The sequence below is a fragment of the Oncorhynchus clarkii genome, chromosome 16 (genome assembly GCF_045791955.1).
Source record: "Oncorhynchus clarkii lewisi isolate Uvic-CL-2024 chromosome 16, UVic_Ocla_1.0, whole genome shotgun sequence".
Classification (NCBI taxonomy): domain Eukaryota; kingdom Metazoa; phylum Chordata; class Actinopteri; order Salmoniformes; family Salmonidae; genus Oncorhynchus; species Oncorhynchus clarkii.
This window is the reverse complement of record NC_092162.1, coordinates 66585484-66594312: the sequence shown is the minus strand read 5'-3', so window position 1 is coordinate 66594312 and position 8829 is coordinate 66585484.

The window sequence follows — 8829 nt, the reverse complement described above, 5'->3', positions numbered from 1 at the left end:
ACGGATCTCGTCCCATGTGATAATCATTGTGAGCTAGTGTTATTTATTTGAGGTACTACTCCTCGCTCTTTTGTTTGGGTTTCAACCCTGTGTTTTTGTTACGTGTTTGTTTGGTCTTCGTCCCTGTGCCTTTACACGGCACGCCGTATTTTGGGGCTTAAATTTTTTAAATGATTACGCATTCCTGTGCCTGTCTCCCGAATCATTCATACCAGCGTGACACAAAAACTAACTAGCAGAAATTGTTAACAAGTTAGAAATGATTTAAACACACTTTGCTGTAGGCTACTATTTACTAGTTAACAAAAAAATATGTATGTCATATAAAACATATTCACCTCACCCAGTATTGTAATCAAAACTTACCAGAAAGCATGTAGTCCTTGGCTTATGTTGTGCATGCATAGGGTTACAATTTCATTGAATTGGGGATAGTTTAACCAATATATGCCACAAGACCTAGAATTGCAACAAAAAAAAGGTTCCCTGTTATAAGTTAACTTTAATTAATTTACGCAAAATTCCCCAAATTCCAGGGCTTAAATTCCCATGGAAAATGTCATGATAATTTACCGGGAAGTTTCCAACCCTTTGAAACCCTACATGTGTGTGACAAAATGTTTTGCATGTTTTACAGCAGTGCAGTGTGTTGAGCCCAGGAGGTTGGTGACACTATGCCACTTTGTTTACATACTCATCTCATATGTATATACTTCACTCAATACCATCTACTGTATCTTGCCTATGCCGCTCTGTACCATCACTCATTCATATATCTTTATGTACATATTCTTTATCCCCTTACACTTGTGTCTATAAGGTAGTAGTTTTGGAAGTGTTAGCTAGATTACTCGTTGGTTATTACTGCATTGTCGGAACTAGAAGCACAAGCATTTCGCTACACTCGCATTAACATCTGCTAACCATGTGTATGTGACAAATAAAATTTTATTTGATTTGATTTGACACCTTAATTGGGGAGGACAGCTCATGGTAATGACAGGAGCCGAATCAGTGGAATGGTATCAAATACCTGTGTTTGATGCCATTCCATTTGGTCCGTTCCAGCCATTATTGTGAGCCCTCCTCCCCTCAACAGCCTCCACTGGTGTTGAGCTATGCCATTGTGTGCTGGAAAGGAAACTTAGCCAAGGAGGACATTAACAAGACTGCAAGCTAAAACACACATGATCATGGACAATGCTACACACCTACTCCACAGCACTGTAATGCCACACACCTACTGTACTCCACAGCACTGTAATGCCACACACCTACTGTACTCCACAGAACTGTAATGCCACACACCTACTGTACTCCACAGCACTGTAATGCCACACACCTACTGTACTCCACAGCACTGTAATGCCACACACCTACTGTACTCCACAGAACTGTAATGCCACACACCTACTGTACTCCACAGCATTGTAATGCCACACACCTACTGTACTCCACAGCACTGTAATGCCACACACCTACTGTACTCCACAGCACTGTAATGCCACACACCTACTCCACAGAGCGGGGGAGCGGGGGAGACAGTGGGGGAGGGAGTGGGGGAGGGAGTGGGGGAGACAGTGGGGGAGGGAGTGGGGGAGGGAGTGGGGGAGGGAGCGAGGGAGGGAGTGGGGGAGGGAGCGGGGGAGGGAGCGGGGGAGGGAGCGGGGGAGGGAGTGGGAGAGGGAGCGGGAGCAGGCGTGACAACTCCACAGCACTGTAATGCCATACAGGAGCATGCAGCTTATGTATGGCCCGGGCCTGTATCCACAAAGCATCTCAGAGTCATAGGTGCTGAGAAGAGACATTTAACTCCGACTCTTATGGGTAAAAATAAAAGCTTTGCATGAAGCCTCTTTATAATGAGTCCCATGTCGACAGATATTTAGGAGACCTCATGAGCTGTCCTAACCAGTTGAGTTACACGGCAGATGTCTTGATAGTAGAAAAAGGCAGTGAGTCAGTGATTCCTGCGTCACATGCAATTGCTTTGGCGCTTTAAAATAATGTTTTGTTATTTCTACATGTTCAACCTAGATGCACAACAGTATCTCTTTGACTTTTGACGTTGATTTCACATGAGGCCTATTTATACACGATATGCCTAAATACTATTAACCACAGGATAATAAATAAACATTTCTTTATAGAATTTAACCTACTGCACATCATGTTATCTGGAACGCATCATCATGTTTTTAAAAAATATGCCTAAATTTGGCATGCTCATAAATTGGAAAAATGAAGACACCTAGTGCTTATGTTAACTGAGTGTGTTTGATGAAAACTATAGACTTTTCAATAGTTGTGTGCAACGTTGTATGCAACATTTTCGGCAAGTGGGTTGATGCCTACTGTGCCAAAGCGATTTAGAGTTGTTAAATGGGAGTGATGAGTGTTATTTATTCAAGGTACTATTTATACAACGGTAATATTGTCAAAATTCCACCTTTAACAACCATAAGAATTCATCTTAATTGATCTTAATTCACTATCTTTCCTTTGCGGTACTTCAAACTGTCGTGTTCACCAGCTGAGATAAACTTTTAGGAGTTGATTTTACTACGGGCTCAGATTTTCTCTGGGCAGTGTCTTAACATCATTCTAAAAACTCTGAGCTTTGAGTAAAAAATAAATAAATAAATGAATGATTCCTACTAAGGTCTTTTCTGAGATGCTTTGTGGATATTTGGGCCCAAGTCTCTATCTTTTATGCCTATTAAGTGTTATTATGTGTTCTGTATCATGTGTTTGTGTTCATACAGGTCTTTGTCAGTCTATTCTACAGTAACATCTTTGTTCTTGTAATATCAAATCAAATCAAACTTTATTAGTCACATGCGCCAAATACAACAAGTGTATATATTGACCTTACCATGAAATACTTACTTTACAAGCCCTTAACCAAGAAGAGTTCCGAAAATATTTACCAAACAAACTGAAGTCCAAAATAAAAAAATTATCAAAAGTAACACAATAACATAACAATAACGAGGATATATACAGGGGGTACCGGTACCGAGGTTATATACAGGGGTACCGGTACAGAGTCAATGTGGAGGCTATATACAGGGGGTACCGGTACCAAGTCAGTGTGGAGGCTATATACAGGGGGTACCGGTACAGAGTCAATGTGGAGACTATATACAGGGGGTACCGGTACAGAGTCAATGTGGAGACTATATACAGGGGGTACCGGTACAGAGACAATGTGGAGACTATATACAGGGTGTTACGGTACAGAGTCAATGTGGAGGCTATATACAGGGTGTTACGGTACAGAGTCAGTGAGGAGGCTATATACAGGGGGTACCGGTACCAAGTCAGTGTGGAGGCTATATACAGGGGGTACCGGTACAGAGACAATGTGGAGGCTATATACAGGGGGTACCGGTACAGAGACAATGTGGAGGCTATATACAGGGTGTTACGGTACAGAGTCAATGTGGAGGCTATATACAGGGTGTTACGGTACAGAGTCAGTGAGGAGGCTATATACAGGGTGTTACGGTACAGAGTCAATGTGGAGGCTATATACAGGGGGTACCAGTACCAAGTCAGTGTGGAGGCTATATACAGGGGGTACCGGTACCAAGTCAGTGTGGAGGCTATATACAGGGGGTACCGGTACAGAGTCAATGTGGAGGCTATATACAGGTGGTGCCAGTACAGTGTCAATGTGGAGGCTATATACAGGGGGTACCGGTACCAAGTCAGTGTGGAGGCTATATACAGGGGGTACCGGTACCAAGTCAGTGTGGAGGCTATATACAGGTGGTACCGGTACCAAGTCAGTGTGGAGGCTATATACAGGGGGTACCGGTACCAAGTCAGTGTGGAGGCTATATACAGTGCCTTGCGAAAGTATTCGGCCCCCTTGAACTTTGCGACCTTTTGCCACATTTCAGGCTTCAAACATAAAGATATAAAACTGTACTTGTTTGTGAAGAATCAACAACAAGTGGGACACAATCATGAAGTGGAACGTCATTTATTGGATATTTCAAACTTTTTTAACAAATCAAAAACTGAAAAATTGGGCGTGCAAAATTATTCAGCCCCTTTACTTTCAGTGCAGCAAACTCTCTCCAGAAGTTCAGTGAGGATCTCTGAATGATCCAATGTTGACCTAAATGACTAATGATGATAAATACAATCCACCTGTGTGTAATCAAGTCTCCGTATAAATGCACCTGCACTGTGAAAGTCTCAGAGGTCCGTTAAAAGCGCAGAGAGCATCATGAAGAACAAGGAACACACCAGGCAGGTCCGAGATACTGTTGTGAAGAAGTTTAAAGCCGGATTTGGATACAAAAAGATTTCCAAAGCTTTAAACATCCCAAGGAGCACTGTGCAAGCGATAATATTGAAATGGAAGGAGTATCAGACCACTGCAAATCTACCAAGACCTGGCCGTCCCTCTAAACTTTCAGCTCATACAAGGAGAAGACTGATCAGAGATGCAGCCAAGAGGCCCATGATCACTCTGGATGAACTGCAGAGATCTACAGCTGAGGTGGGAGACTCTGTCCATAGGACAACAATCAGTCATATATTGCACAAATCTGGCCTTTATGGAAGAGTGGCAAGAAGAAAGCCATTTCTTAAAGATATCCATAAAAAGTGTCGTTTAAAGTTTGCCACAAGCCACCTGGGAGACACACCAAACATGTGGAAGAAGGTGCTCTGGTCAGATGAAACCAAAATTGAACTTTTTGGCAACAATGCAAAACGTTATGTTTGGCGTAAAAGCAACACAGCTGAACACACCATCCCCACTGTCAAACATGGTGGTGGCAGCATCATGGTTTGGGCCTGCTTTTCTTCAACAGGGACAGGGAAGATGGTTAAAATTGATGGGAAGATGGATGGAGCCAAATACAGGACCATTCTGGAAGAAAACCTGATGGAGTCTGCAAAAGACCTGAGACTGGGATGGAGATTTGTCTTCCAACAAGACAATGATCCAAAACATAAAGCAAAATCTACAATGGAATGGTTCAATAATAAACATATCCAGGTGTTAGAATGGCCAAGTCAAAGTCCAGACCTGAATCCAATCGAGAATCTGTGGAAAGAACTGAAAACTGCTGTTCACAAATGCTCTCCATCCAACCTCACCGAGCTCAAGCTGTTTTGCAAGGAGGAAAGGGGAAAAATGTCAGTCTCTCGATGTGCAAAACTGATAGAGACATACCCCAAGCGACTTACAGCTGTAATCGCAGCAAAAGGTGGCGCTACAAAGTATTAACTTAAGGGGGCTGAATAATTTTGCACGCCAAAATTTTCAGTTTTTGATTTGTTAAAAAAGTTTGAAATATCCAATAAATGTCGTTCCACTTCATGATTGTGTCCCACTTGTTGTTGATTCTTCACAAAAAAATACAGTTTTATATCTTTATGTTTGAAGCCTGAAATGTGGCAAAAGGTCGCAAAGTTCAAGGGGGCCGAATACTTTCGCAAGGCACTGTACAGGGGGTACCAGTACAGAGTCAATGTGGAGGCTATATACAGGGGTACCGGTACCAAGTCAGTGTGGAGGCTATATACAGGTGGTACCGGTACCAAGTCAGTGTGGAGGCTATATACAGGGGGTACCGGTACCAAGTCAGTGTGGAGGCTATATACAGGTGGTACCGGTACCAAGTCAGTGTGGAGGCTATATACAGGGGGTACCGGTACCAAGTCAGTGTGGAGGCTATATACAGGGTGTTACTGTACAGAGTCAGTGTGGAGGCTATATACAGGGGGTACCTGTACCAAGTCAGTGTGGAGGCTATATACAGGGTGTTACTGTACAGAGTCAATGTGGAGGCTATATACAGGGGGTACCGGTACCAAGTCAGTGTGGAGGCTATATACAGGGGGTACCAGTACCAAGTCAGTGTGGAGGCTATATACAGGGGGTACCGGTACCAAGTCAGTGTGGAGGCTATATACAGGGGGTACCAGTACAGAGTCAATGTGGAGGCTATATACAGGGGGTACCGGTACAGAGTCAATGTGGAGGCTATATACAGGGGGTACCAGTACAGAGTCAATGTGGAGGCTATATACAGGGGGTACCGGTACAGAGTCAATGTGGAGGCTATATACAGGGGGTACCGGTACAGAGTCAATGTGGAGGCTATATACAGGGGGTACCGGTACAGAGTCAATGTGGAGGCTATATACAGGGGGTACCGGTACAGAGTCAATGTGGAGGCTATATACAGGGGGTACCAGTACCAAGTCAGTGTGGAGGCTATATACAGGGGGTACCGGTACCAAGTCAGTGTGGAGGTTATATACAGGGGGTACCGGTACCAAGTCAGTGTGGAGGCTATATACAGGGGGTACCGGTACCAAGTCAGTGTGGAGGCTATATACAGGGGGTACCGGTACCAAGTCAGTGTGGAGGCTATATACAGGGGGTACCAGTACCAAGTCAGTGTGGAGGCTATATACAGGGGGTACCGGTACAGAGTCAATGTGGAGGCTATATACAGGGGGTACCGGTACCAAGTCAGTGTGGAGGCTATATACAGGGGTTACCGGTACCAAGTCAGTGTGGAGGCTATATACACCGGTACCAAGTCAGTGTGGAGGCTATATACAGGGGGTACCGGTACCAAGTCAGTGTGGAGGCTATATACAGGGGGTACCGGTACCAAGTCAGTGTGGAGGCTATATACAGGGGGTACCGGTACAGAGTCAATGTGGAGGCTATATACAGGGGGTACCGGTACAGAGTCAATGTGGAGGCTATATACAGGGGGTACCGGTACCAAGTCAGTGTGGAGGCTATATACAGTGTGGGGGGTACCAAGTCAGTGTGGAGGCTATATACAGGGGGTACCAGTACCAAGTCAGTGTGGAGGCTATATACAGGGGGTACCGGTACCAAGTCAGTGTGGAGGCTATATACAGGGGGTACCGGTACCAAGTCAGTGTGGAGGCTATATACAGGGGGTACCGGTACCAAGTCAGTGTGGAGGCTATATACAGGGGGTACCGGTACCAAGTCAGTGTGGAGGCTATATACAGGGGGTACCGGTACCAAGTCAGTGTGGAGGCTATATACAGGCTATATACAGGGGGTACCGGTACCAAGTCAGTGTGGAGGCTATATACAGGGGGTACCGGTACCAAGTCAGTGTGGAGGCTATATACAGGGGGTACCGGTACCAGTGTGGAGGCTATATACAGGGGGTACCGGTACAGAGTCAATGTGGAGGCTATATACAGGGGGTACCGGTACCAAGTCAGTGTGGAGGCTATATACAGGGGGTACCGGTACAGAGTCAATGTGGAGGCTATATACAGGGGGTACCGGTACAGAGTCAATGTGGAGGTTATATACAGGGGGTACCGGTACCAAGTCAGTGTGGAGGCTATATACAGGGGGTACCGGTACAGAGTCAATGTGGAGGCTATATACAGGGGGTACCGGTACAGAGTCCATGTGGAGGCTATACACAGGGGGTACCGGTACCGAGTCAGTGTGGAGGCTATATACAGGGGGTACCGGTACAGAGTCAATGTGGAGGCTATATACAGGGGGTACCGGTACCGAGTCAGTGTGGAGGCTATATACAGGGGGTACCGGTACCGAGTCAGTGTGCGGGGTTACACGTTAGTTGAGGTAATCTGTACATGTAGGTGGGGGTGAAGTGACTATGCATAGATAATAAACAGCGAGTAGCAGCAGTGTACAAAACAAATGGAGGCGGATCGGGGGTCAATGTAATAGTCCGGTGGCCATTTGATGAATTGTTCAGCAGTCTTATAGCTTTTGGGGATAGAACAGACGTGGACGTTTCACCACTTTGGATTCCAGCTATAAAAAAGCAATGTAAAATATAAATATAAAATTTAAATATAAAATATAAATCCATAGACAGAAAGAGAAAGTCCTTCAGTTCTGGGTACCGAATGGGGAGCCCGGCCCACCTCCCCTCAACTAAATCTAATTTCCCTGTGAACGCTGTGGAGGGCTGAGTGTCTAAATGCTCCTCCAGAAATAGCCTCACAGAGAAGTGGTGAATTAATATTTCAGTTGTACTGCTGACTCCAAGCCAGCCCAGACTGTGCTAGATGTGTTCAGTTTTTTCTCTTTTCTCCCCAGCTATAAACATTTTGTTAACATGTTCTCCCCAGCCTTTTGTTAACATGTTCTCCCCAGGTGTAAACATTTTGTTAACATGTTCTCCCCAGGTGTAAATCATTTGTTAACATGTTCTCCCCAGCCTTTTGTTAACATGTTCTCCCCAGGTGTAAACATTTTGTTAACATGTTCTCCCCAGCCTTTTGTTGACATGTTCTCCCCAGGTGTAAACATTTTGTTAACATGTTCTCCCCAGCCTTTTGTTAACATGTTCTCCCCAGGTGTAAACCTTTTGTTAACATGTTCTCCCCAGGTGTAAACATTTTGTTAACAGGTTCTCCCCAGCCTTTTGTTAACATGTTCTCCCCAGGTGTAAACATTTTGTTAACATGTTCTCCCCAGCCTTTTGTTAACATGTTCTCCCCAGGTGTAAACCTTTTGTTAACATGTTCTCCCCACGTGTTAACCTTTTGTTAACATGTTCTGCCCAGGTGTAAACCTTTTGTTAACATGTTCTCCCCAGGTGTTAACCTTTTGTTAACATGTTCTGCCCAGGTGTAAACCTTTTGTTAACATGTTCTCCCCAGCCTTTTGTTAACATGTTCTCCCCAGGTGTAAACCTTTTGTTAACATGTTCTCCCCACGTATTAACCTTTTGTTAACATGTTCTGCCCAGGTGTAAACCTTTTGTTAACATGTTCTCCCCACGTGTTAACCTTTTGTTAACATGTTCTCCCCAGGTG